General features: G+C 36.0%; 1 protein-coding gene across 6 annotated transcripts in view; it reads left to right on the forward strand.

Moving 5' to 3' along the window:
- TENM1 (teneurin transmembrane protein 1) overlaps positions 1–27,823 on the forward strand; it is an 814,857-nt gene that overhangs the window by 146,019 nt on the left and 641,015 nt on the right. For 2 of the 6 annotated variants that reach the window (XM_065077940.1, XM_065077943.1), the window contains exon 3: positions 20,008–20,133. The exons of the other annotated variants lie outside the window; for them this stretch is intronic. The gene's annotated coding sequence lies outside the window, so the exon portion shown is untranslated. The remainder of the gene's footprint in view (positions 1–20,007; positions 20,134–27,823) is intronic. 6 annotated transcript variants of the gene reach the window in all.

Below are 27,823 nucleotides of genomic sequence, written 5' to 3' on the forward strand. Positions count from 1 at the left end.
GAAGTTCCTGCCTGGTTTTTAGTTTTGAACATTCACCTACTAACTTGTATTTGAAGCTTTCTTGTTATTGTAGTGGAAGAGGCAACTAACTGATTTTCTTTCACCTTCTCCATGCCAGTCATGACTTTTAGCTGGCTCTCAGATGATGCTTTTCTAGACTGGGAGTCCTAGCCTGTGAATATCTTCTTTCTGTTGTAGTTATTTGGTTAATTTAATGATTTTTGCCAACCTTTTTTCAAAACATAATTCTACTACACACTTTTTCTCAGATGAAAGGATTAAAGCTCCACATAACAATCATGATGTGGGTACAACACTGACTTTGCCCACTAGCATTAAGTTTTCTGATGTTTTCTTGTGTTTAATAGTAATTCGTAAGCTACTGAACTGACATGTTCATAAGGCTGTTATTTTTACCTAAGATCTCTTTTGATTTTGGCAGTAGCTCATTCAGGATCAATAACTGGGTGCATAAAGTGGAACTTTTTTTTTTTGGCCAAGTTCATTACTTTACATTTGTCTGGTTTGAACATCATTTGCCATTTTATCCACAATCACTCAGTGCTACAGAGTCTTTCTACAACTCCATTTTGCAGTCAGCCTTTGCTGTTCTTCCTCTGAAAAACTTATCAGCAGTAGCAAACTTAATCTCCTCTCCGTTCTATTTTCCTGATTATTCCTGAACGTGTTGAGCAGCTGAGGCCCCAGCCATGATCCCTGTGGGATTCCACTGGTACCTTCTCTTCACTCAGAAAATTGACCACTTATTGCAGCTCTTTGTTTCCATTTTTTAGTTAGTTATCCCTGTGAGGACCTTCCCTCTTATCTTATGTCAGCTAAATTTAAGACCCTCTGGTGACGGGACATAGTTGAATACTTCAGGGAAATCAGAGCTGGCTGTGTTAGCCACCTCTCCCCTCTCCTCACTCTGTTTGCTTTCCGTGATTTTTGTTAGAAAATTCTAGCTGATTGTGGGGAAGACTGATAAAAAAAAGGCCTGTTGCTTCAGTTTTGAAGTATAGTCACTGCTTGATAAAGCGGTCTGACCAACAGCCTATTTAACTGCAGGTTTGCCTAGTTTGTTTTCAAAAAAGTTATTTATGATGTTTTGATTCAAGAGACATGCTATGTGTGACTTTTTTCAGTAAGTACCTTCTAATGATAGACTGTATATAGGACTTGTTTGGAATAATGAGAAATAGAGATGAGAGACTTTTCTGAATTCAACCACATTTGACTCTTGTAGCACTTAAGCACTGGTGCCACCGCCACCGTATCCAGTAGAATGATGTCAATTTGCACTGTTTGGAAACCGAGCAAAACGTGCATTCTGGGTTTTAGCAGATAATCTCAACCTGTTGCCATATTCTGAAGAAAAAATTGACCTGTACTATTTTCAGAATAGATTAAACACTAATACTTTGAAGATAAGGGGATTAGGAATGACGTGACGTTTTATAAATATCAGTTTAACCACACAAATTTGCCACTTCAGTGTACTAAGAAAAATGTATTTACACTCATTTTAGAACGTTTTTAAGACAAGGCTGTAGTTTGTAGAGCAACACAGTTTGCCACTTATTTTTCTGGTAAACTGTGAAGTAGTAGAAGTTTCTGTGCTTCACTTTCTAATATTGGAAATACCTTTCACAAGAAAGTCCTATTTTTGGAAACTCTGATTATGCCTTGCAATAACATGGAAACTTACTGATAAGATGCCTAATAAACATAAAGACCCCTCTTCTCCTTGTATTTGTTTTGAGGATAAAGGACTAAAAGCCTGATACTTTGAAAAAAATATATGCAATTTGCTGCTGCATACTTACATGGAATAATCTGTGTTGGTGATTTGGTAACACTCAATTAGAAGAAAATACAGCAATGTCTGGCTGTGCTGTGTTTGTGTAGATCTCGTATTAATAGTAAGAGATAACACAGATGTGTATTATTGCAATCTGAAATGGGAATGTTTTGAGACTACATGTAATTTGCAGTATTGCTCAGGGCTCTTTCTACCTTGTTTTAACACTGCTTTACGGAATCAAGTCTAATGCCACTTTTCAGCTTTGATCATGATAAGTTTTATATTACAGTTTCTCAAACTTTCAAATGTACCTTGTGTTCTGCATAGAGACTGGAATAGTAATTAAATCAGCTCTTTATTGTTTTCTAATCTAAAAATCTCTGTCATATGCACTAGGAATTTAGAAAAAGTAAACCCTAAAATAAATATTATTTTTTTAATTGTGTGAAGAAACAAAAATGCTTCTTAAAAGACTATGTGAAATTACTACGTTCTTCACATAAAAATTTTATTGTCTGAAGATACATAAAAGCTTAGTAAACAATAAAGCATAATGTACTCTAAAGAGTTTTCTACTTCAATTACATTTGTACGTAGTTTCCATAATGGATTGTTAATAGAAGAAACAGACTCAAATTCAAGAGAAAACTATTTTATATACAAATATATGTGCAAAGTTTATCATGAAGTTTTAATGAACGAATTTTATCTATTTCTAATCATCCTTACTGTTGCAGAAAAAGCCGACTCAGAAGTCTTCCCAAGGGGTAGCATAGAAAAAAATAGCAATATAGGAAACTTGACTTCTCAGTCCTTATGCTGGTGGACAAAAGAGCTTGAATGTGGGAATTATTGGTCCTGTTAAAACCATAAGCTATGACATTAAAGTCATGCTTCTGGTACACATTCATGTCTACTTACTTGGGTAATCAGAAGTTTCCAACTGGAACTATTGAACAAAAGATCCTGAACTGGAACTTATTACTGGATTGGCAGCCTTGAGATCTCCCACTTACTGAATTGATCTTAATTTATCTATAGATTGATTTTTCCCTTCTGTCTTCAATGTTTTGATCTGTTCAAAAATCATACTTCACTTTTGTTATTCATGCCAAGTCTGAAACAGAAGCGATAAATCTTTTGCGTCAGGGTGAGCTAGAAAGGTATGAAATTATAAGGTAAAGGTGGTAATTGCTGAGCACCAATGGTGGCAGCAACGTGTGAGGACAAAAAAATATCACATTAGTAAATCTTTTATTGAAAGAATAGTTTTTGTTTGGCTGTCTCTCTAGTGGCTGCTGCTCGCACTGCCAGGCATCACTGGAGTTCAGTACATGCTAATTACTGGAGCCTTTCACAGTGTTTGCAGGTGGATTGTCACCCACATCCTTCTTGTTATAAATTGCCTGCTTCGGAGTTTGGGCATATCTAATCAAGTTGTAACAGCACCATTTGGACTGTGATGTGGAAGTGTCCCCTGTTTGCAAGACAGGATGTCTCGCTGTCTGTGAAGCACTAACACTGGCATAATGACAGTTGTAATGGGTACAAATAATAGACCAACACAGTGTCTGGCTAGTTTTTATATATTTTTTTTCTTTAAATCCCTGAATATAATTGAAAATGAGGGTTATATCTAGTTATTGGTTTTTATATTTCTAAACACTCCTTTTCATTGCTCTGACCCTCATGTTCCAACTTGGAGTAGCTAAGCATGTGTTTGAAGGCAGGAGTGTATTGGGTCAGTAGCTTGACATAGCTGCTGCTAGGCTGGAAGAGGTAACAAGCTAAAGTTTACAAAACTCTGAAGGTAGTAGATAAGCTGAATACAGTGGAAGAGCTATTCACCAGATCCCTCAGCACGAGGTATGTGAATTTGCTGCCACTGAAGATTGTGAATGCAGACAGTATCAGCAGGTCCAGGAAGAGTTTGAACAAATTCACGAACAACAGGTCTATAAAAGCATGCTGCTTTTTTTTTTTTTTTTTTTTCTTTTCTTTTAATAGGGTTATAAAAGGTGAGTGGACCACAGAAAGTGGCCAAGCCACTGTGCTGCCTGTAAATAGCTTCACCCATTGAATGTGTTAGAGACAGTATAGGGGGCCAGATGGACAACTGGTCTGATCCAGTGCATGTTTTTAAATTATTATTGTGCAGGATGGCAGCACTATCATCGTACATCATTTGTAAGAGTCTTATCAAGCTGATAAAATTATACTGGTGATGCTGCTCAGATGTACCTTAGTGTGATGTAAAGCAGAATTTAAAGAATAGGAGAAATGAACAGTAAGAGTGATAGTCACCACAAGGGAGAATAGACTTTCAGCATAGATATTTGTAGTTTTCAAATTCACAAATCTCTCTTTCTGCCAAGAGACCAAACCTGAAACATGCAAATGTCCAGTCTTGGTACCAGATAAACTGTGTTGTGTGTGTTCATCAAAGACATCACATACAATAGTACTTTGAAGCTTGAGTAGTTTTAGCACTTCTGCGGCCTTATTCTAGGGAGTGTCTTTCATATAAAAGATTTTATTGGGAAGAACCAGTTTCCTTATTTTTTATTTATTTTTTTAAATCTCTGTGGCATGTAGCATTAGTAAAGCTTTTGTATGCAGAAAGATTTACCAGTATTATAAAGAGCTAATGTATGCATTTGTATGAGTCAGATGTTATGGCAGCTATAGATACAACATGTTATTGAGCAGTAAAGGAAACATCTCTTGTCTGGCCCTGGAGTTGACAGAGGGATGAGTTTGGCTGTCCTGACACCACAGATCAATTGTGTTACATTAGTTTGCCTTTTTTGACACTGTCATGTTACTTTATATTTCTTGAAGGTGATACAAACTCAATTGAAGTTTAGATGCATGTGCTGTTTTGGATATGTTTGTCTTTCTTAGATTGATCACTATTGTATTGTCAGGCAGTTTACATTATTTGCTGTACCAAACATGAAAATAAGCCTTTAGGTTTTTTTTTTTTTACAGCGTGAAGGATCTAAATTCTAATGACAGAACCCATTGTGACCATATTTGAACACTGCTTTAGAAGCTCAAAGTGGTTCTGAAACCTCAGTGCATTTCTTCTTTAAATGTCCCTACGATATAAACTCTGTATTCCAAGACTCCACATGGATAAAGCAATGAAATAACAAGCTAACCAAACTTGTCTATTGCTCTCCTTGGGAAGGGTTTGAATTCACAGACGTTTTTGTAGTACAGTCCAAAGCTAGAGGTTGAGCTGAATATTTCTTTAGTGCACATTAGTGCAGCCTTACTTAGAGTAGTAAAATAGTACTTAGCCAGTGAAGTATCTGTAACGTAGGAGCTCCTCTTCAGACATGGCTGCAGAAACCAGGTCTCCTTTGTGCAGCCATAAAACTCCAGAAAATATGTAACTGAGTAAGAAGAGAGAATTAGCCCAACAGGCATTGAAGACCGTGCAGTAATAAAACCAGCTATGATCAGTAATTTTCTTCCATAAAACCACTTACAGAAACAGCATTTTCTAAAATACAAATAGCTTATTTCCCAATGTAGGAGATTATTAATTATTGCTAAATTAATTATCAAGAAATGCTTTCAAATTATAACTCTGAGCAATCTACATTGAAGACTGTGTACTTGATGGTATAGTGAATATCCATCAAATACAGAACAATTTGTGTTACAAAGCTGTGAGTTTTGAACTTTTTTTTTTTAAATCCAAAAGACTTTGTAAATGCAATTATAAGACTAGACCTAAGTGAATGTTACTTGAAAACAATTTAATAAATAAAGTTTAAATTGCAACAATGTTTGTTAAGAATAGAAAGCAAAACCACCTTGTGAATAATTCTTATGAAACTGCATATTTATATTTGAGATATTATCATTTTAACCATTTCTACAAATGTGCCGGAAATATAAGCTATGACAAAGGATACTGAAAATGCTTACCTCTTTCACAAAAAACAATGCAATTGCCTGTTTAAATCTGAAGGAAGATAACTCAGAATTTATATTCAAGTCAAGCCTGCACTGCATGTTGAAGATCTTATTTGAAGGAGAGGAAAAAAAAGGGATGTGCAGGTGATGTGAATCTTTCTTTAATCTACCAAACATTTAGGAGTTAACAAATTCTTTGTTGTCTCTAGAACTGTTTTATGTTCCCTTCCTAATTAATCTTTTTGTTTTCGAATTCTCTGTTGCTTCAACAGAAGAGAATAATGCCAGTGAATAATGTTAAGGAGTTTTTTCTTTAGAAAACTCTTCATAGCTGATGGAGTACGTGTGTTTTTTTAATAGTGGAAACGATCAAAGAAATTGGATTTGAGGTGTTTAATTAAGTCTGTTCACAGACAAATGGTCTTGATGAGTGACAGTTTGGCATGGTGCAGTCCACCAGGAAAAACAGCAATTAGAATGAACCTGTGGACTCCACATCACGATCTTTCCAAGTTCAAGCCACAGAACTAATTTAGAAAAGAATGAACATGATGTTGACAGAGAATCAATAATGAAAGCCACCATAGGATATTTCACTAATGTGAAGTTGCTTTAACCCCACCTCACAATTCAACTTTTCTTCACAGTTTATGCAGTTTTAATTCTCCTCTGCTAGTGTTTTATGAATATGCACACGTTATGAGATTTTTTCTTTTTCCTCTTTCATAAAAAAGTTGAGCATAAAATTACTCATGATGGCTTTAAGAACTCTAGTGAAGTCAGTCAATTTAATATATACGCTAAATATACTAAAGAAATTGGAGTCCCATTGGAATTGGTTGGAGATACTTTCTCTGACTTCATTTAGGAGAGAAATTATTAACATAATGCAAGGCAGTGTAACTTAAATGTTCATGTCTCTCGAACTAAAGCAAACATTTGCATTTGTATATCTACTGAGAGGAATTTAATCCACATCTGCCTAGTAAGCTCTGCTATTATGTTGGGTATCATTTCTATTTTGCACAATCATGAGAGTAAGTACTTATGTTCTGATTTTGTTGAAACTGGAAAAGATTTAGGAAGGCCTGAAGAAAACTCATCCAGTCCGGCACTAACTGAACACTCTATACTTTTTTTCTTGTAAGGCATTGAAGTGAGTATGTTTGGTATAATGGATTGTCTGAGCACAGACTGATATGCATAGTGTATCTAGCTTTACTTAGTAAATGAGTAAAATGACACTCATTCATTTGTAACAAAAATTATAAAATATTAAAGGCAGGTATATTGGAATAAGCTAGTCCATATCTAGCTTAATTTCTTTATAGACTGCCACCTACTTACTATCTAAGCAGTTTCACTTTTTGTTTCTCCGTATACTCATTTTATTATTTCTGTATGTTTATTCAAGGTGAATTGACGTTGGATTGAAATTCAGCATGTAATTTACATATATAAAATTCCCTTTTTGAAGTGATATTATTTTTTTTTTAATGAAAGTGAAGACCTTAACCTGAAGAGAGACAGGTAAAAAACAGAGAAACAGGTAAAATTGAGAGAATTTTACAGGTAAAATTCAGAGAATTCAGCAAAATGGTGCTGATGTAGGCTAAACTTAGATGGGTGGATCTCAGAAGCACTTAAGTTTACAGCAGCAGGACATCCTCCCTTGGTAATATATTAATAATACTCTTCCATCCTACCCTCTTTCCATAGAAGTGGTCAGTCACTCTCCTGCTCTCCACTCCCTGCCCATTGCTCTGCCATCTGCCTTCCTTTTCCTTCCTCTCTCAAAATATCTCAGGTTGTCTGTTGAAGATTGTCCTCATAAACTGGGTAAGGAAGAAGTCTAAAACTCAGCACTGGAATTAGGCAATTCTAACACCTAACCTTGTCATGCAGAGGAGGCCAAAGGTGGTCTACCCTCACAGTTAAAATATGTACCTTTAAAAGTCATCCATTATCATACAAACAGGTGCTATGCTTCAGGCTGGGTAGCCATATAGTTGGGCTGCTAATCCTATGCTCATACATGATCCAAATGCAAAGTACACTTTATAGGGAAATTTTTATGGTCTTTTTTCTTGGCGTATATAGATTTTATTTTATTTTTTCCTTTTCTAGTGAAATATCTACTGTGATATCAGTTTCAGAAACACATCAGTTTTGTACTGTGCTGGGAAAAGGAGTGTCCTAATGGTTGAGATGTGCCAAAAATCTTCCAGTGTAAAAATGATTTGAGATATGGGTAATTGGATGTGAAGAATCATGCTCTTTCTTTATGTATGACCTTTACTGGGGAAAAAGACCAATTGGTTAAATGCCATACACTTAGTTAAAAAATGAATGCACAAGAACAGGAGATCACAATAGAAACCTCTTTTATGATAGTGGTGTTTAGTGGGGAACCCAAAGGATTCAGATCTCCATCAAGAGACAGCAGAATGGAAGCAGTGGTGCTTTTCCTTGAAATAGTTCTCTGAGAACGCCTTTGGGTTCATCACAGTGCATCCTCTGCCAAGTTTTACTGAGTTATCAGAAGGAGGGGAAAAAAGGTGACACTTGCTTGAGAGAGGGCAAGCCTTTGGATTTAGGAGTCAAATTCAGAACTACTGAAAGGGTAAAGTGAAAATGTTTTCTCCCTGAAAACTGTGCTGTCAGCTAAGAGACAGCTGTAAAGACTATGGTTTCTGCTCGTGCTCTATGGGACAACGTATCATTAGGTTGTTTCCGTTCTTAGTGTGCCCCTCATTTGCTTCCAAGATGTCATTTCTAAGCACTTTCTTCCAAGCTGAGACTCAAGAAGAGCACACACAGGATTTTGTGTACTGAGGCATACTGAGTGTGTTCTCATTAGGTGTTTACTAAATCTCTGTGATACTAAAAGAATTTTATTGGAATTAATGTGTGGCAGTTATTTCAATTAAACATTTGCTAAAGGCTTTTAATGTCTTTATCAGTAAAATTCAGTGTAAGCCTTAGATTAATTTGTTCATGATTGTGTAGTGCTTTAGAAAGACAAACTAAATAAGAAACACTATTATTTTACTATCTTCTAGATTCTGCAGTACCATGATTGCTTTCTTCTAATACTTCTCTTCAGTGCTAGAAGTGATTAAAACTTAACATGCCAAACAGCTGAAATACTGATGTATATCAGTTATGTGCAGAATTGTTTGCATACCTTCATCAGATAAACAAAATTCTACGTATTATGGCTCATATTTATCTCTTAATAAGCTTACGAGTATTTAAAGCTTGATAAAGGCAGATGGAACAAACCCAAATATAGGAAAGTATGAAATACCTTTTTAAAAAAAAAAAAAAAAAAGGTTCAAAATTTAAGTATCAGTTCAGAGCAGAAGGGGAAGAATTTACGTAATTATTTTTTGTTTCAATTTATGATGTTCCTGTGCTTAGGGATTTGGGCTACAGTAGAGGAGCATGAGCATGTAATCTGTGTTTAAAGCCTAATTAGGTTGTCATTTAATCACATATTTAATCACCATTGGCCACAATAGCCCTCAAACAAACATTTATGTTTTGTTGTAAGTATGTATATTTTCTTGAACACAGAGCAGCGCCAAAGAAAAGAGAGACTTACGCAGGTGAGATGGTCCAGCTGAGGCTGCTGAGCTGGGACTGGTGCTCCAGTATTTCCCAGTCAGGCCTGGGCATTAGTTGCTGAGCTATGTGGCTTCTGCCCTTCTGTCTCTTTATTTGTAAACCTACTTGACTGGGAAGTCATGAGTCAGTCCAAATAATAGAGTTGTGACATTATACCTAATAATAAGCTTTTTCTACATTTTCCTCTCAAGTAATACATGTCTTCAGCAGTGTTTTAGTTCCATACAGTTTTATCAAAAGACACATCAGTTATATTCATTTGGATCAATGAATTCCAAAACCAAGCAAGACTCTTTCGTCTTGTACAATATTTTTAGGCCAGTTTTGGTCCACATTTATAGCTCCCTTGATTTCAGACTTGGGTGATTTTGTTTCCTCCTAATTTCTGTTACAAGGACTTCTTCCAACCTCTGTCACTTCCAGATTAATAGAACAAACAGCGTGCAAGTCACTGTGTTAAATCAGCTCATTAACAGTTTCACCAATTGTTTCTTTTCTTTCCTTTCCTTTTCTTTTTTAAGTGTTTCTATCACTGTTGCCAGCTGTGTCCTATTTCTAAAGCTTCATCTGCTAGCACAAAACAGCTTGGAATAGTGAGGTAGATTTTAGAAGATTAAAGATTGCACTGTAATACACTAGCTTTAATCCTAATGCCAGTAAACTCTTTATATGCTATCCTCCCCTCAGGATTACAAAGATTTATGTAACCATATATTTTTCACATCCAAAGGAGCTTAAAGGAACAGACATAGATTGTTCTGGGTGTTGAATAAAAGCAGTAAGCCCAGATAAAGTATTTTTGCTCCTCAGACAATATACTAGAATGTAGCATTTTCAGATTGAGTGGTCATAGGAGACATAGTTGAATGGGGTGAAGGGGGCAGAAGAGAGCAAGCACAATCCTTTCTGAAAAATAATAGATTCACTTGTAAAGTGTAGTTACCCTGGAGTGAATTTATCTGCTTTTTTTGCCCTTTAGTTTAAATGGCATAAGCACAACTAAGAATATCATCAAATTTGCTGTTTAAAATATATTCTTTTACTGGGAGTTAGCTTAGCTAGGTTAGTATGTCTTGCTTTGAGGTCCCAAAATGATATAAGAAAGGAGTAGTACATAAAATATACCACAATATACATGTCTCTGGTGTAAAAAAAAAATAAAGATCAAACCCCTAAATGTCATGTTTTCAAGTTATTCACAGTGCTGCTAGCAGCACTGGCTGTTTCAAACATTGATCCTAGTCCCAGAAATATATGTTGAACAATTTTTAACATGGCTGAGAGACTCAAGAGTTGCTCTTTAGGTGTTTTGGCCAGCATCCAAAAAAATCAAGGAAAAAAAAGAAAAATCCAAACAATGACTCCATTCTCCCTTTTCTAAGTCTTGGCTAAAATCTGGTGTGTATGATGAATTTAATGTACTTTTGGGAAACATTTTCTTTGTTAATCTTTCCATCTAGTTTTATATACAAGCTAAGAAATACTGAATATTAGATCGTTGTATATTCTCATACTGATTATGACAGCATTCTTAATAATAACAGTTTTTACGGAACAAACTAAAACACTCTTACGGGAAAATCTATTAGTAATAACATCTTTGCAATGGAGATGAAGGCTCCACTGAGGAGATGATACAAGCTGGTTCATCAACTTATATGAATGAGCAGGGTTTATTTACTGGAGGAAATGCAACAATTTTCGTAGTCTAAAGATCAATCCTACAAATTTAAGAATGCAACAGGGTGCAATTCTGCAGAACACATAGAAAAGTCTGAAGTGTTCTTACATAGCTGCATTTATAAGATAAGTGTATTTTTGCAAAGATTGTAAGAGGTTGGAGAACTTCTCTTCTAAAAGATTTGCCTAATATCTGGCTGATCTGACTGAAACAACAATAAACTTTCTGTTCAACTTAGTGGGAGCAAAACTGTGTGTGTCTGACATGAAATGAGGAATGCAAAAAAGATGCAGCTAGCAAACGCATTTTAAGGCAAATGGAGGTAGAAATTGTGCAAGAATGTAACAAGTAAGAAGACAACCAAGCTACTGTAAGAAACTTGGAAAAGTGCAGAGTCTGGGCACACATGTATTGGAAAAAAGAATTTACAAGAGGAGGAGATGTTGACATATAAAATAATTTAGATGCTACATCTCTGTTTCCAGTTCCCCTGCTTGAAAGGGTCCAGCAGGCTGGTGTCTGGGCTGGCGCTTAGGAACAGGATCCAGCCTGATTGAGATGACAGGGATGTGTGACCAGAAGAGATCTCTTTAAATGGTTTTAATGTGCATAAAACATAGCTTGTACTACCAAACCCAAAGATGTATTCTGGGAGTTTACTCTCTTGTATCATACTATAGCTAAAAGAGCAAAAGAGTGGATATCAGTTGCTGATTTCTCTTTGTGGATGTTGGGAAATCTCAGCCACTGAAGGCAAGTGCATTCTGATCTTCTACTAGGTATGAAAACAAGAGAAAACTTATTTCTAAAAAAAAACAAAATTACTTTTTAAAAAAAGCTTCCCATTTTTGTTCTGATCTGAAACTTCACTTACAATGAATTTTCCTGTATTCATATTGTAGTGGTGTGCTTTTAATGTCTGTAATAACAGAACTAGAAAAAACAATATTCAGGTATAAAATTCCCTTTCTGTCTAGCAGTTTTTAGTGTTGTGAATTTTTTGCCTCTCCTGGTTTTTACCATTAAATATCCAATGATTTAAATGCTTACTAGCTTAAGTGTGCCTCAGTTTTCCGAATCACAGTATGTGCATTGTAATCAAAGTTATGTTACAGATAGCAATGTATCAGGAGTTGTCATACGTTTTTATGTCTTGCTAGTGGGGAAGCTCTTTAAATACATTGTCAGAAGTATGAATATTCTAAATGCTGATGTTTTCTCAATGCAGATATTTATCTTAAGCTTTTAAAATTTTGCAGGACAAAACCATGTGAGTGGTGATTTGCTGTCTTCCATAATCTTTGATAGCAGGTTGGTGTAGCAGCATGTATTTCTAACTTTTCTGCTGTTTTCAGAGTGAGTGAAAGACTTTACCTTTTGTTTACCTGTACTATTTTGACATGGTTGACTTTCCTCTGTGTTTTGACACTATCTTGTCTGCAGAATGATGACTGTATTTTTTTCTTTTTGTGAAGGAATTAAAAAACACTGGGGTCAAATGGGATCTCAGGAGATTATAAGCCTTCTTATTGGACTGAAAAACTATTCAGATGAGTCCTGGCCTGCTAGAATGACATTTTTTTCACTACCTGAATGTCTACTAAGATTTTTTCTTTCATTAAAAAAATGTAATTATAGCATTAACTGACTTCTAGAGGAATAAAAAATAAAGCAATCCCACTCCCCAGATTTCCACTTGAAACCTCCAAAATCAAGTCAATGAGCTCTAACAGAGGAAAATATTAAAAAAAAATGCTGGCTTACAACAGTACATGAAAACACATTAAAAAAATTTAAAAGAAGTAGAGAGACCGGAGAATGTTTGATTTCACTGCACTTCTTGAATTGCTTCAGCAAAGTGCTTATTCAGTGGACAGAATCACAGGGAAGAAGAAAAGATGAGACAAAAGTATCTCGTGTACAAAGAGAAGTCTATTTATATCTGGTATCTCAGCAATGACTTTCATATAGAGGAAAAGATAGAAAATGTGTCTTTTGCAACAAATGGTTATTTCAAAAAGTGGAATTTCATCACCTTTTCTGAGTTGCATAAAGCCTTTGACAGCTGTTCTGTAACTAAATACAGAGAAATATGAGATTCAGCACTTAGCATTTTATCAGCCATACAAGAAAAAATAAAAGCATGAGTGCAAAAAGATGTTTCCATCTTTGGTGATGCCTGACAGTTCAAAATATTTGAAAAGTAGTGTTCTTCTTTTCTCTGTTATTTTTCTGTTGAAAAATGCTATACTGCATGTTACTTCGGATTCTATAAATGTATTTAATATTGTAGGATATACATGGTCAAAGAACTATATTTACAGAAAAGGAAAAAAAAGTGATTTAAAAAGTATTTCAGTGTTCTCATGTCTTCCTTTTTTGGCTGTGCAAATCCTTCGTAAACCAGTATAATCTTCAGGGGCGAGGAAGCATTACCAGGCTAGGCGACCACTGGTTTTTGTAACATAAAACAACACAGGAAATTACGTAATTCAATAGGAAATGTTATCAGAGAGAAATTAAAGGAGGTCATTGATTTCTCTAAAGTGTCACTGCTCTGGTCTTCAAATGTTCAAATCATAAGCAACATATGAATTTGCTTCTGATCTCATTAATGTCAATAATGTTTTTGTGTGTGCGTGTGGCGTTGGTAATTTTTCTGTGGGATTTTTGGTTGGTTGGTTGGTTGGTTGTTTTTTTTTTCCAGTGCAAGATTAGAGAGCTATTTATCTCTCCACAGTCTCTAGATTTACATAATTCTGAGTCGTGTTATCTCAGAGCAGATTACTATAAGCCAGTCCTAAACTTTTTTTGAGACACCCTATTTTAGACTATCAGCATTTTAGAGTGTTATTATTGTTGCATTGTATATGAGAAGAGGAACTTGAAAATACCCATGAAACTCATAACTGGTATAGAAAGGAAGTACAATCCCTGCAAGGAGAGAAGGGTGTTGTGGTAGCAGAACTTCTGGTGTGTCTTCAACACAGCAGATGCCAAGGACAGGAGTCTCACATGCTAGTGCTGGGCTTTTCTATGCATGTGGTGTTTATAGTTCTGTAGTGCTTTTCATCCAACAATCTTAAAATGTTTTGCAGTTCGTATTTCATTAGACCTGTGACATTTGCATGAGAAAAAATGGGAAAACAACCCTCAAATCTAACTGTAGAAACTAAGATGAAAAACAGCTAGTTGGGGAACCTACTGAGCAAGAATCAAATGGTAGCAGAGCCAAGATCACAACTTTTTTCATTCACACTGTGTGAAGCACCAAGAGCTGTCTTTGCTGTGTTGTTCACTAAAATTTCAGAATCCAAGGTGTCAGAAGAGCTACAACAACCTGCATGGCCAGTATGCAAAAAGAGCATTTAATTATCAATTTTAAATTACAAAAGGACAGTTTATCTCCAAAATAGATTATCCACAACTGTGAAGTAATGTCCTCACCATGCAGTAGACCTTACAGATACTAAATTATTCTTTTCGCATTGAAATATTTAGGGTTTTTTTGTCTGCTACTTGTTTTCCAGAAAAGAAGTTCAGTTTAATCTGCCTACTGTTGGTTTGATGAAGTGTATCAGCTTTTCAGTTTTACTAACATTCAAGTGTATATATATCTAGAAATCTTTAGTTATGTATTCTGTATAGTCTGTAGAAATGAAGAATAGAAAGATATAAAACTGTACACAAATATAGAAGTGTTCATACTATGTTTATAATATCTCTATAAATATATAGAAATAGATAAATGTGTTTCCTGAGAGAGTTTGTGGTGAGAATGTGACAATGAAATTATGATGATCATAAACATAAACTACCCATATAATTTTCAAAAGTGAACAGAACAGTTTTATATGAAGCAATTTTGAACTTAAAAAGTTGAAGTGGAGTATTCTCTCTATGCAAATCTTAAAAAGCTGTCATATTCCCTTCTAAACAGAGATTTATCTCTAAGGAAAATGTCTGGACTAATGGAAGCCTTCTGCACTCATTGGGTTTCTGTGCTCCATTTTCAGAAGTCCTGTGTCTGCTCTAGGCTTGACATTGTGGGATGATGCTGTTGAGTCATACACTCATATGGCAAATACGATCATAAAAGATATTGATGCTGGGTTTGAATGTGTGTGTTGATGAATTGGCTCAAGAATGATCAGCAGCTTGTTGCATCTGCTGATGCCTGTGGTTTGGGATTTTGTTTTGCTGTTCCTTGTTGAGGAGTAACAGAGCACCAGTACAGAGGGCACCGCAGTCAGGAGAGCCGCAGGGAACTGGGAGAACTGGGAGTGTCTTCTGGGACACTTTAGTAAGCCAGAACATGTCGGGACCTTGGCAACGTGATGGCCTGAAGACCTTGAGGTTCTGAAAAACCCTTTGGGAGTTTGTGAGAGAGAGCATAGCTTAGTCATAGGCTAATTCCACACTGGCCATGTATTCCACAGAAAAACAGGGTTTCATTATGTCTTCTCTGGATATTTTTTCTTTATGTTCTCTCTTGCATCTATACAAAAGTACCTCAGAGAAAATGTTCCACATAATGATTCACTCTCTTATGCTTTAGTTATCTGAAATGTGAATGATATGTCTCTAAGTAGCAGATGGAGGTTTTCCTCTAAAATTTAAAAGTGCAATTCATAGGAAGCCTTATTAAATGGTTGTGCCACAGCATAGTTCAGTTATCTATTATCATCATAACATCACATGACAGGAAAGGTTTGGTTTCTTTATTTAATTGGAAATGCGGATAGAAGAGATTGCCACTAAAACATCATCCATCTGCTTATATTACTCTTTAAGAGATATTGTAAATCGTGCTTCACATACCATTAGATTTTATAGTATAGCATGCAATTTGCTACATAAAAAGCATGAACACTTCTAAAATATTTTAATGTAGCTTAATTTTTAATATATTTGTCTTCTAAGTATATATCTTTTTTCCTTTCTTTTTCTTCAATTTGGAAAGGTCCTTCAAACAGAAACCTATTATATACACCTAGAATGTCACTCTGGGGTGATTTCACTATTGTATCTAGGCCAGGAAAGTTACATCAGCAAGTCCCTGAACATCCGTCTCTGTGCTGAATTCTTACTGTTCCTATGATATATAACAACATTTAAACTCTCGGACTCTTTATTAGGCATTCAACATACTCCAGCATCACTTAGACGATAGTGAGTTCTAGGATGAAGCACATGGAATGTTCTCCAGAAAGAGTTAAACCCTTTTTTTCAATAAATAGATCTTCTCTGGGCATGGTGCTAGACTGTGGGACAACTTGCCCCAAGAGCTGAGTGTCACTACAAAGCTTCCACTCCAGATGCAAGATGTGCTTCTTCAGTCCTGCTTTTCCTTAATGCAAACTCAATGTCTAATGTGTACAAATTAATTTCTATCTAAAACTAATAATCTAATCCAAATGTTTTGTCTTATGGGCAATAAGGATGCTATGAAGTTTGCCTGCCATAATTGTGGAGGAGGTTCAGGACCCGCGATTTGGTCTATTTTTAAGCATTAATAATAATAATAATAATAATAAGTGCAGTCATTGCTACTCTTGAGTCTTAGGGGTCTGTTAAAACAAACAAACAAACAAACAAAAATAGATGTTTCTTCATCCTGGTTGGCAAACATGGGGGTCAACCCTAAATAGTCGACAACACAGAGGTATTAGGGTGATGGCAAAAATTCACCTGTCCTGGATTTGTAGGTTCCAAAGTCAATACCACCAAATGCCTTTGAGTCTTTGTTTTAAAAAGAGAGAATTGTAAGGTTTGTTGGCAGTGTTGGAGGCAGTACCATCAAACCATTCAGTTAGAACGAAAGCCACTGCAATAGCTCAGATGTATTAAATCTAATGGTGCAAGTTTGCCTGGTCTTTTTCACTGTATTGATGGATGTTCTATAAACCTAGATTAATTTAAAGGTATGACTGTATTTGACCAGGAGGTGATAGTCACACCTGCTTCAGTGTGGAGGCATTTAATTACTTTCCCCCAAAATAAATGTTGTAAAATGAAAGATAACCCTTACACGCTACAGGTAGTATATGATGATAATTCCCTGTCTCCCCCCTCGCTCCCCCATCCATTTTATGGTAAGGAACTAGCATTTCTGCTCTTGAATTGTCCCATCAGAACAGCTTGAGGAAAGAGATTCATGTGAACCCAAAGTGCTGAAATATTCAGAGGGAGCCTGTTGAAATGACTGTGGTGAAACGAGCTTCAGTGATTTGATGATTCATCTTAATCCGTGGCCTAGTCTCGTGAATAAAATTGTCTTTGTCAATGATACATGTGGTTAATATACATACATTATTCTCACCAGATACTGCATAATTAACTGTGTCTATTTATCTTCTCACACACATGCAAATCACTAGAAACAACTGCAAAAATCAGGTGAGAGCCAGTTTAGAAAAGAAAATAGAGAAATCAGTAAGAAAGCTCTTAAACTGAGTCCAAATACCTTTAATTATGAATTCTAGTTTTAAGACAACTTCTGTAGAAAACTCTGTGTTTGGTGTCATATGTGCACAAGCCAAAAACTTGTATCCTGACAAATGAATAGCTGTTCGATCCTTAAGACTTTTAAATATCTGGCAAGTGGGAGTGTGTGGGTGGGTTGGTTGGTTTGTTTTTTGTTTGTTTGATTGTTTTTTCTCTGGAAAAAAAAATCATCCACCTTTCAAATCAACAGTCTTATGACTGTGCTAGAAACTTGTTGACTTAGAAATTATTTTCTTATAGATACGCATTCTCTGCAATTCAATTAACAGCTGTTATTAACAGGCTTTGGGGTATGGATATTCTAATATCTCATGAGATGGCAAGACAGTTCCATCTGCTTCTGGGTGTCAAAATGAGTAGCGATGCTTATGTCTAAGCTCATTACCCTCCACAATAGAAATTCTTTACTATCCTAGTGTCATCTGAATGCTAGTGCTAGTTTTACACATTATGCTGTACAGGTATTGCTCATTATTAACTTATCAACTATGGTGGCAAAGCACTTTTTTACAAGATCACAGGTTACGTGTTTCATATGTGCAACAAGGCCAGATCTGTGGTACCGCTGTGTGGGGTTAACACAGCTCACACATAATGAGTTGATTCCTTTTCTATGTGCAACTAAGAGAAATGAATGGAGCAATTATCTTTTTATGGGCAATGATAATTAGTCCACCAAATATCTCTATCCTTATTCCTATAAAGATCAGCCAAAACAGTTGTTCTAATCTTGAATAGTTCAAAGCTTCCGTAAAATTGTTTAAAAGAATTAGGTTTTATTACCATAAAATTTGTTGTAAGCATAATATTGAGAATTCATAAAACTTAAAATGTAGTAATTAAACTAGAGCAATTGTTTCTAGAAGTTGACATGCATTGCAAGAGTAAGAAGTTAATTGATTGTGGTTTACTTATTTTCTTCTTAAACTACTCTATTGTATTTTAGTTTTGTTGCCAGTGTATTTTCCAGAGGTTTCACTACATTGGGAATGTGTCTAAACTGGCTGCAAGTATATACAGTCCAACTGGTTGATTAGAATACAAGACATTTCTAGGAGTTTAGTTTATCTATTGGGTACTTAATACTACCATGTTTTGTGGACCTTGTCTGCCCTTACTCAGTTCAGGATGTTCAAGATGAGTTTCAAAGTTGATTCAAGAGAAATAATTTGCAACTTGCACTTTTCCTTCAACACCTTCTACTTGACAAGCTTAGACATAGACTTATCCTCACTTGCTCATGCAGGACTTGCTGATTTGTACAGATCCCTTTTGAATTAACAGAAACAGGAAGAAGAATAAATTAAAGTTTATTTTAATATTGCCTATTTCTGCTTCAAGTTAAGCACTTTCTTCCAGTATGTTGGCACATAAATTATACTAGCACAGTCGCCTTAGATTGAGACTGCCTGACATCTGACATTACATTCACTGCTGTGTAGCTCTCCAGCACCATCATACACCTCTGCATTTGTCCCTGTGCTTAATCAGAATGAATCAATCAGAACTACTTGGTCTGATGCATAAGTCACCACAGCCATGACTTTAGCAGTTTCTATAGAGGTCACAGTGAAGAGTGGAGGTCTGTCCATAATAAGCCTTGCCTGAGTTATTATTATAGCTATCTTAGTGTGCCATAATAAATGAGGGTATGTGGATGTGAAATAGCATACTTCATTGCAGTTTCATTTTGTTTTCCAACCCTTGGAACAAAGATTTCCTCATCCAAAATTGTGTGCCTTTTATCAAATTCAGAATAAGAAAAGTTTACCTTGCTTCAGCTCAAAGAGTAAAAAGAATACTTCAGGATGTCAGTCAATCTAAAACTCACATGAGAAATCTCTCTGGTGGTAACACTCAGCACTCAAACTGTTACTACAGTTTGCTGAAGAGCATTCAGACTTCTCTGAATTAGCTTGTGCACTTTGAAAAATGTGAATCTATCTGGACTGATGGTATGTTTATGTGTACATGATCTTTGCCTGTGTACTCCAACGGGGTATCTGTCTTTGATCTTACACAACTTTGGCAGTGTGTCTCATAAGCATACAAATTAATTAAGCAAGTTTCTTTTGCAAACTAATCAAGTTCCCGCTGACAGCTTGAGGTATCTTTCTATTTTAAATGAGGTATCATATTAATCCTCCTCTATCAAGTCATGACTAATGGATAGGGTATTAACATCTTTAATATGTTATTATCTAGCCTCTTATAATCTAAGGGAAATAGAAAATACAGTGTTTAGTGGTGGCATCTGTGATGTTGCCTCATTAAACAATTAAAAGGAAGTGGAGAGCACGTGGAATGCACTAAAATGCACTGTCAGCTGCTAAACTAATAAGATGTTTATGATCTGTATAATAGCCTTGCTATTATTCTTATAAATTGTTGACTGAATGGATGATATTTCTATTAAAAGTGGTACTAACATTTGGTGTTTTTTTCCTTGTAACAGAGCTATTGTTCATAAAAGGCATGTCTGACTCTGCTTTGTAAAAATAACTTGGAACATAAGAGCAGTGAATGCGTAGAGAATACCACCTGATCCATGGCTAACAAATACTGCAGGAGTGTGTGAGGAGTAAGTCTTTACAAGCTCTCCATTTTGACCTATACGTTATTCTGTATGCTTGTGATTTCCCTTAAGGCCTTGAAACTGCAGTTATCTGCCTGTGGGCTTACCTCTATGTTAGCAAATAAATCGCTGACTTTAAAGGTTGTGAAGGTGTAGTTTTGTTTATTTGTTTTAAGGTTCCTGTTTTGCCAGTCCAAGCTTCAGCGCTTGAGTGAGTGATGGCATTTATTACTTCAGTGGAAGCTGTGAAAAATCATGTGTTCAGGCTTTGAGACCCCTGTCATCCACTGAAGTGAAGGCAATGTCTTCATGGTACAACCTAGCGCCATACAAGCGACATCTGAGCTGCCCTTGACGCTTGTGCAGTGCCGAGGAGTTCTGCATAAGGTCATTTACCATTTCAGTACATGGAAGATTTGTAAATGTCTGTGGTTTAAAAAAATGATATGCCTCCTGATTTGGATTAGTGTCTCTACAGCACCTAAGGTGGATGAACCTCAAGGCAGACAAGCAAAACGAAAACCTTCAGTGACTACTCATGAGGAGATATAATAGATAATTAAAGGGGAATAGGCTGGGGGTAGGCAACAATTGTCATTGCTAGGTGCTAGAGAGCTGAAGGCCACATGCATAGCTACTGACATTACACCAGTTTGTCTGTTCATAACATAGAAAGTAATCTGAAAATAAATTGTGCATATTTGAATTCTTATCAAGATAACACTTGAGCTTTTCAAGCTTTATACAGCTCTTTCATTTTTCCTAAAGGAATGACTTTAACATTGTTTACTGGGTTAAGAGAATTAACATATTTCCAATTTTTTTGCTAACCCGGTTTTCCGTAATCAGTTTCATCAGCATGCCTAAAAGATTTGTTTTTCGTTATTGTAGTTTTAAGGAACTGATCTTTTGTTTTCCCCTTTGTCTTAATTTTTTCTGGATATTACCCAGTCTAAGTAATAGGAGTTGATATATTCTGGTAGTGAGCAGGCCACTACATAAAACCTTTAGTGTGTCACTGTCTTCAGGTAGTTACAGCGGATCTGCTATCTTAAGCAGTGCTTGGTTTGAGTCATTTTAAATTTAAGGGCTCCTGGTTCATCTGTGGTTTATGATCACATTATTTCTCTGGCACTACCTTTAGTCATTTCCTAGACTTTGAGCTGTGAAAACAGCAAACAGCTGTGTGTGTGGGGTGGGTTAAGCCTGCCGGCTGCCAGACGCCCACCCAGCCGCTCGCTAGCTCGCTCCCTCAGACAAGAGGGGAACAAATTAAGATGAAAAGTCAGGGATTGAGGTAAAGACTGGGAGATTGCTTACTGGTTACCAAAAGAGATTCAACTTGAGGACAATTAATTTAATTTATTACTAGTTAAAATATATTTGGCAGGTTTGAAACAAAGGCAAAAACATCTTCCTACCTATCCTACCTCTACCCTTTCTGGAGTGTCTCCTTCCTCCTGCCCAGCCCTCCCTGTTGTGGGGCTATTTTTTACACTTGGTCCCTCACCCCTTTTGCTCTTCCCCAAATGCACTTTCCCCAGGAGCCGCCAGCCTGGCTGAGGGGCTCAGCTGTGCCTGCGCTGGGGCGGCTGCAACTTTGCTGTTGTAACTGCTCAGGTAACGGTGAACAAAGCAGTAAGGTGTGCTTTACATGGACCTGTGGTGGCGAAAAGAGTTAAAGCCTTGGCTATGAATTTTGGGTGTCTGCTGCTGGCAAAGAAACAGCCAGACAAGAAATGGATGCCCCAGTGCCCAGAATACACCGGTCTGCAGTGCTGAGATTCAGCGCTGCTATCAACAATTGAAAACAAGATCTTGTACAGAACAGGTCTCCACAGAGCCCCGAAGAAGAAGCAGTGCAGCCCATCATATTCGGTGAGACAGCAAATGTTGAAACCAGAGGCTGAAATTATTTCTGAGTGTTTATGCAGAAATCCTGGTATAGGTTAGAGTATCAGTAATGAAATTGCATAGTAGTCTTAAGTCTTCTTTCCATATTACAATATTGGTCAAATACCTGTCCATTCCTAAAAACACTTGTCATCTTCTGAAGGACAGAGGAAAGGATACAATTAACTTTAAAATGAAGTTCTGGGAATATTTCCACTTTTTCTTAAGCACAGAGAAAATGGCTTCCTGGGAAGTAAAGATAATTTTTAACACTAGTTCCGCGAGGTTGCATTATGCACAATATTTCTAAAAATGCTCTAACAACATAATGATAAACACAGAAAAAAATTATAATAGATTTTCAAGTCCAAAATGGCAGAGTTTTGCAGCTATAAAATTTGTCTGTAATTTGAGGAGTACGCTGTATGTTGTACTGACAACCTTAATAAGCACTAAATTATCTCTAATTTAGATGAGAATAATGGAACTAAAATTATGATTTCAACAATTTTGTTTAGTTGTGAGGAATGAAGAAATGCAGCCTTTCAAACTATTGACTTGAGGAGGGAAAGAAAACTGGTTATGCAGCTTCAGACAAATGTGGTCACCTATGTGGTGATGATGCATGCATGTCACCTCAGATGCACATCGTATATTGTGTTTCTTCCAGCAAACTGTAACATTTCTCTCTATAAATACAGTAAAATAATTACTTACTGCTATTAATAATCTATGAAAGAACAGTTGGATATATTTTTTTCTTTACACCTTGAAGACTATGATAAAAAGAATATCATAATTATTGAAATTACTTTAAAGAAGTATAAGTAGTGAAAGAATTTTAAATCCAGTTTTCCTAGTTTGGAGCTGCAGATAATATGAGTGCAACTGATGTCATTTAATCATAAAAATACTGCATGTGAAATATGCATATGAATTAGATAGACCTATCTAGCTGAGATCAGAATCATAGAAGACAATTCAACATAAAATGACTTCACATCTATTTGCACCTTTGAAACTGTTCCTCTTAGGGATTGGAGGAAAGCTGAAAATCAAGACTAAAACCCTACAGCTTTCTTATTGCTGTGAAGAGACAGAATTATCTTACTTATAACTTATTTTTTCTAAGCTATGGCAAATGACTAAAAATCACGTCTTTCTGATATTTAGACAATTTGCCTGATATTTAAAGAGTGGTTACTAGTATTTTCAGAGCAGTGCATAATTTTCTATATAGAAGCAATAATAATTAGTAACTGTCCCAATAGTTAACTGTGCTTGATAGAACTTTATCATTCATATTTACATAATAATTCAGCCTGTCTCCCATTTTTTGATAGACAACTTAGTTTTTCAAGCAGTGATGATGAAGTCCAGTTCAGTAGATTGGATTTCTGAAGTCCCAAAGCATTAATTTGTCTTAACATCTAATGCAAGTCTTTTAGGATTTTTTAAATTGCGTATTAAACATAAATTTTACCAGTGCATGCAGTCAGGATCCTTACTGCAAAATGAACCTTAAAAATTGCCTCACGATATGAAGTGATAATATCAAAAGGCTCCTTTTATCAGCCCTTCAGTTAAAAGCAAAGCAAGAATAGGTTTCTCTTACAGTGAAAAATAATGAACAATTAACAAGCAAAAATCACAATTTCACAGGTAGTGCACCATCTAAATGCATTCAGACTTTAAGAAAAAAAAAAGCTGCATTAAGTTTTAATCAAACTTCACAGCTGCTGAAATATATTCATGCCATATTTGATTGACAAGTCTAACACAAATAACCCAATCTGTAAAGAAAAGTGTTACATTTAAGGTCAGGCATGTCATTCTCATCTACCTGTGTTCAAAATGCGTAGTCCTGAAGGGCTGTGGTTATTTCCAAAAGATTCTAATAATTTCCTTTATCGGCTTCATTTTTACCTCCTATCCATACCAAAGCTTCTTCACAGGACTAAAATGAGTCTGATGAACACTACTACTTTTTTAAGAACACAGTGATAATTCCTTACATTCTGTTTGTACGTTATTTTCTTGTCTTCATGTATTTAGAGATTCATTCAGCTTGCTTTGTGTAGCTACTGAATTTCAGCTAAGTGGAAATGTCTCTAAAAACTCATAGATTGTTTGGAAAGCTTCCACATTTTACTGTTGTGATTCTTTGCTTGATTTCAGTATTTATTTCTGTAAGCTTTGTCAGTGAGTTGGCTTTCATGGAAGAGAGTGAGATATTGTACAAAGGATCATTGGAGAGGAAACCAGAAACAATGGGAAGGTCTTGACTCAGTCCATCCAACAGCCGGCAGTTTGTTGAGTTTAAATAACTAAAATATTTCTCTCAGAATTACTAGAAGGAAATTAAAAAGAACACTTTATTTCTGCAGGTGATAGCTAGATTTGAACAGTAAAAGATGATGACTTTTCTAGATATCTAGAAATATAGCGTTTTTTTAGGCATGGTCTGTTGCTAAGAAGGAAGGAATTTTGAAAATAAAGTACTGTTTCAGTGGGAGGGCATGATATGAGGAAGGAATGTCTGATAGAGGATTGTGGGAAGATGTAGATGTGCAAACTGCAGTGAAATTCTACCTTTGTCCAAGAGTGGGACATGTAGTTAGGGTAAGAGGTGACAGTCTCTGAGTATCCCTTGGAGAACACTCCAGCTCCAGTTTCAGTTTGCAAGTGACGAAAACGGAACATGGCATAATAACCACAAGCCAGAACACAGAGCTCTTAATGTTAATTAATAACTGTTTTCTAGTAACAGAAATTATTTTGGAAAAGGCTAAATTTGCCTAGAATCGAATTACAATATTTCTTAAATTACAGGACAGGAACTTACTATTCTTTGAATTTTCAAACTATCAATTTTTCATAAAATTGGTGTCCGAGTGACATCATTAATATGCCTGATCTGTCCTAGGGTATGTCTGAAGCTCTATATTCTGTGCCATGAACAGCTCCTTCACTAATGATCTGGCATGAGTACTTGTTGAGCAACTGCAGTCGGGTATTGTGGTTTCTTTAATATTTATTTGGAATGTTCTCAGCCATGTCTGAAGGATTGGGTAGAAAGGCTGAATCTGATAAATGATAAAAGAAACAGAAGAGTAAGGAATTCTGCACAAGTCAGCTCCGTATGTAAAATTGATTAGTGTCCAGAATCAGAGTTCAAGAAAAAAAAGCATTTGTGAGATGAAGGAAGAAGTAGCTAGTTGGATGCTAGAAAACGTTTAATAGGGTTAATTTAAAAATTTAACTTTGTAAAGCTTTCATATAAAGTTACTTATGTGTAGAGGTACTGCAATGTGGAGGAATTTTTCTGAAGTAGTTGTATGTATTTTCCTAATTATATTTTTATGATAATTATGTGAAGGACTTCTGTAGCATAACAACAACTTTTGGTATGATTGAAGTCATTAATTACTGAAGAAATTTTAAGTCTAGTGCCAGTGCGAGTGTGTTCACTTGGAAATCCATCTGATTGTACTAAATTTATATTCTGGTGGATTAAACCTTTGGGCTTGACAAAATATCATCCAGGTTAACTAATGATGCTTTCAGCAGTAGGGAATACTGCTTTTCATCAGATTGAGCTCTATGTGTTTTGGGGTTTGTTTTTGTTTTGTTACATATATGAGCACATAACCAAGGCACAAAGTATCTTAAAAATCTTTGATTCTCAGTATTGCAACTAACACAACCAAGCCCAGAAAGTTATGAAGTGGATGCAGGAGTGCCTGTCTGGATCCTCTTTTACAGGACCTTACTTAATAGATACCTGCAGCAGACAATGGGGCAACAGTAAAACATGATTTTTTTGAAATATTTTAAAATGCTGTTGTCTTTCCACATCATTTACTGCTGATTTCGAGGCAGTTGTATTGCCTGGTCAGTGGATGTACTTCAAAACAAGAATTACAGGGCAGAGACAGTCATCTGTTTTTCAGTATGTTTTCCTTGATTTTATGACCTCTTCCCCTAGGCTTTTTGATTCCTTTAACAGTGTTTCTTACTATATTTAAGTTGAGCTTTACAACAAATATTGCCATAGTGAATGCACAAAATAGTGTCTTTATGCATTGAACAGGAATTTTTAATTTCATACAACATTAGCAGCTTGCTGTAGTAAGTATTCAATCACTGCATAGCTTGAAGGCACTGAGGCAGAGAACAGGAATATACGCTTTTTGAAAAATTAGACAAAATGCCCCATGCTGTGTCTGTACATAATCATGAAGCTGAAGAAGGGTCTCTTAATAGAAAATTATATTATTTGTTTATAATAGGGCAAATACATTACTTCATTGTCAAAACCACGAGCCTCCATACAGATTAAATAACCAAGTGACTAAAAGAGAGTTACAATTGCATTATACGTTGCTACCTGGTTGATTGTAATAATTCCCAGACAAGTATAAGTGAATTTTACATGCAGTGTATGATGGCAGATAGGTTTGTTTATTTCCACCTGTTCTGAGTCAGCAGCTGTGTTTGTGGACTGATAATACAATATTTAGTAAATGGCCAGCTTTCTCTGCTGATTTCAAGGTATTTGGGCTGAAAATCCCTTCCTTCTCAAAACAGTAATGGTGATTTACGTAGATTGATTTATTTAGTTATTGTATGAAGCTCTAAGTTTATTCCTCCAAAACAGAGACATGTAATGTTATAATTTAGCCCTATCTCAAAACAATTAAAACAATCTCTATTAAGCTTAGTCAGTGCCCGTTAAAATTATTTCAGACATTTGCACTTCGCTATATTCTTTCTTAATGAGCTTGGAAAAAAATGATAAATGGTGAAATGACAAATCCATTAAACTAGATCTGTTCAAATACTACTCTTACTAATTCATTTTATGGTTTTACCTCTAGGATACTCATGTCTTTCTCAGTAAATAACTTTAGTTTTCAGAACTGCTTTGTGCACAAAGCAATATATACATTCATGAAAATGTAAAATAAAACAATCTAAGGATTGTATTCATCTGAAGGTTCTAGTTTTTCTAGAACACAGCAGATTATGAGAAATTTCATTGATATTTAGTGTGTTGTTAGCTCTCATTATAACGCTGGTTTTATACTCTCAGGACAAAATACAACATCTACAACATCTTCTGTGGGCTTACAGAAATTGGAAACTGCATTAATGAATAAGTCAATCTAATTTTGCTTTTACTTCAGTACTTTGATAATATAAAGAAAAAATATCCAGGTCACTTAGACACAGATACATGACAATATATAATCAAAAGTTGAATTATAGAAGATCTTTAATGTCAGGCTTTTTTCTTTCGCTTCCCTGGTTGCGTTTCAAAGTAGCAGAGCAGCTCAGGTTTGGGTGGTGACTGAGATCTGAGCAGTGCACTCAGGCTGGAGCTGCGTGATGCCTGCGCTGGTCGGTTCATGGCACCAACACGCAGGGAGCAGACTGAAGGACAGACGGCTCCTGAATGCTCAGCCTTTTGTGTGAATGTGGTAATGAGAATAGATTTGCAAAGCAGAGACTGGCCTTGGAAGCATCCAGTTTCTCTTCTTTTTCAGGAGGGTGGCAGGGTTGAAACTTTGGACATACTGGAGCTGCAGATTACCAGAGAGCTAAAAGAGTTGGGAATTTTAAAATCCTAGAGACACTGATCCCTCTTGGCTCTTGCTTTAAAGGCCAAACAAATGGAGCACCTGCTAGTGCTTGTGCTTTTTGCCAGAACAGTAGAGACAATGTCTGTGCCCATCCAGGGCTAAAAATCTCACTTCAGAAAATACAGCTCTTGAAGCCAGTCAGCAAGCAGAATTCATTC

The sequence above is a fragment of the Columba livia genome, chromosome 12 (assembly GCF_036013475.1).
Source record: "Columba livia isolate bColLiv1 breed racing homer chromosome 12, bColLiv1.pat.W.v2, whole genome shotgun sequence".
Lineage (NCBI taxonomy): Eukaryota > Metazoa > Chordata > Aves > Columbiformes > Columbidae > Columba > Columba livia.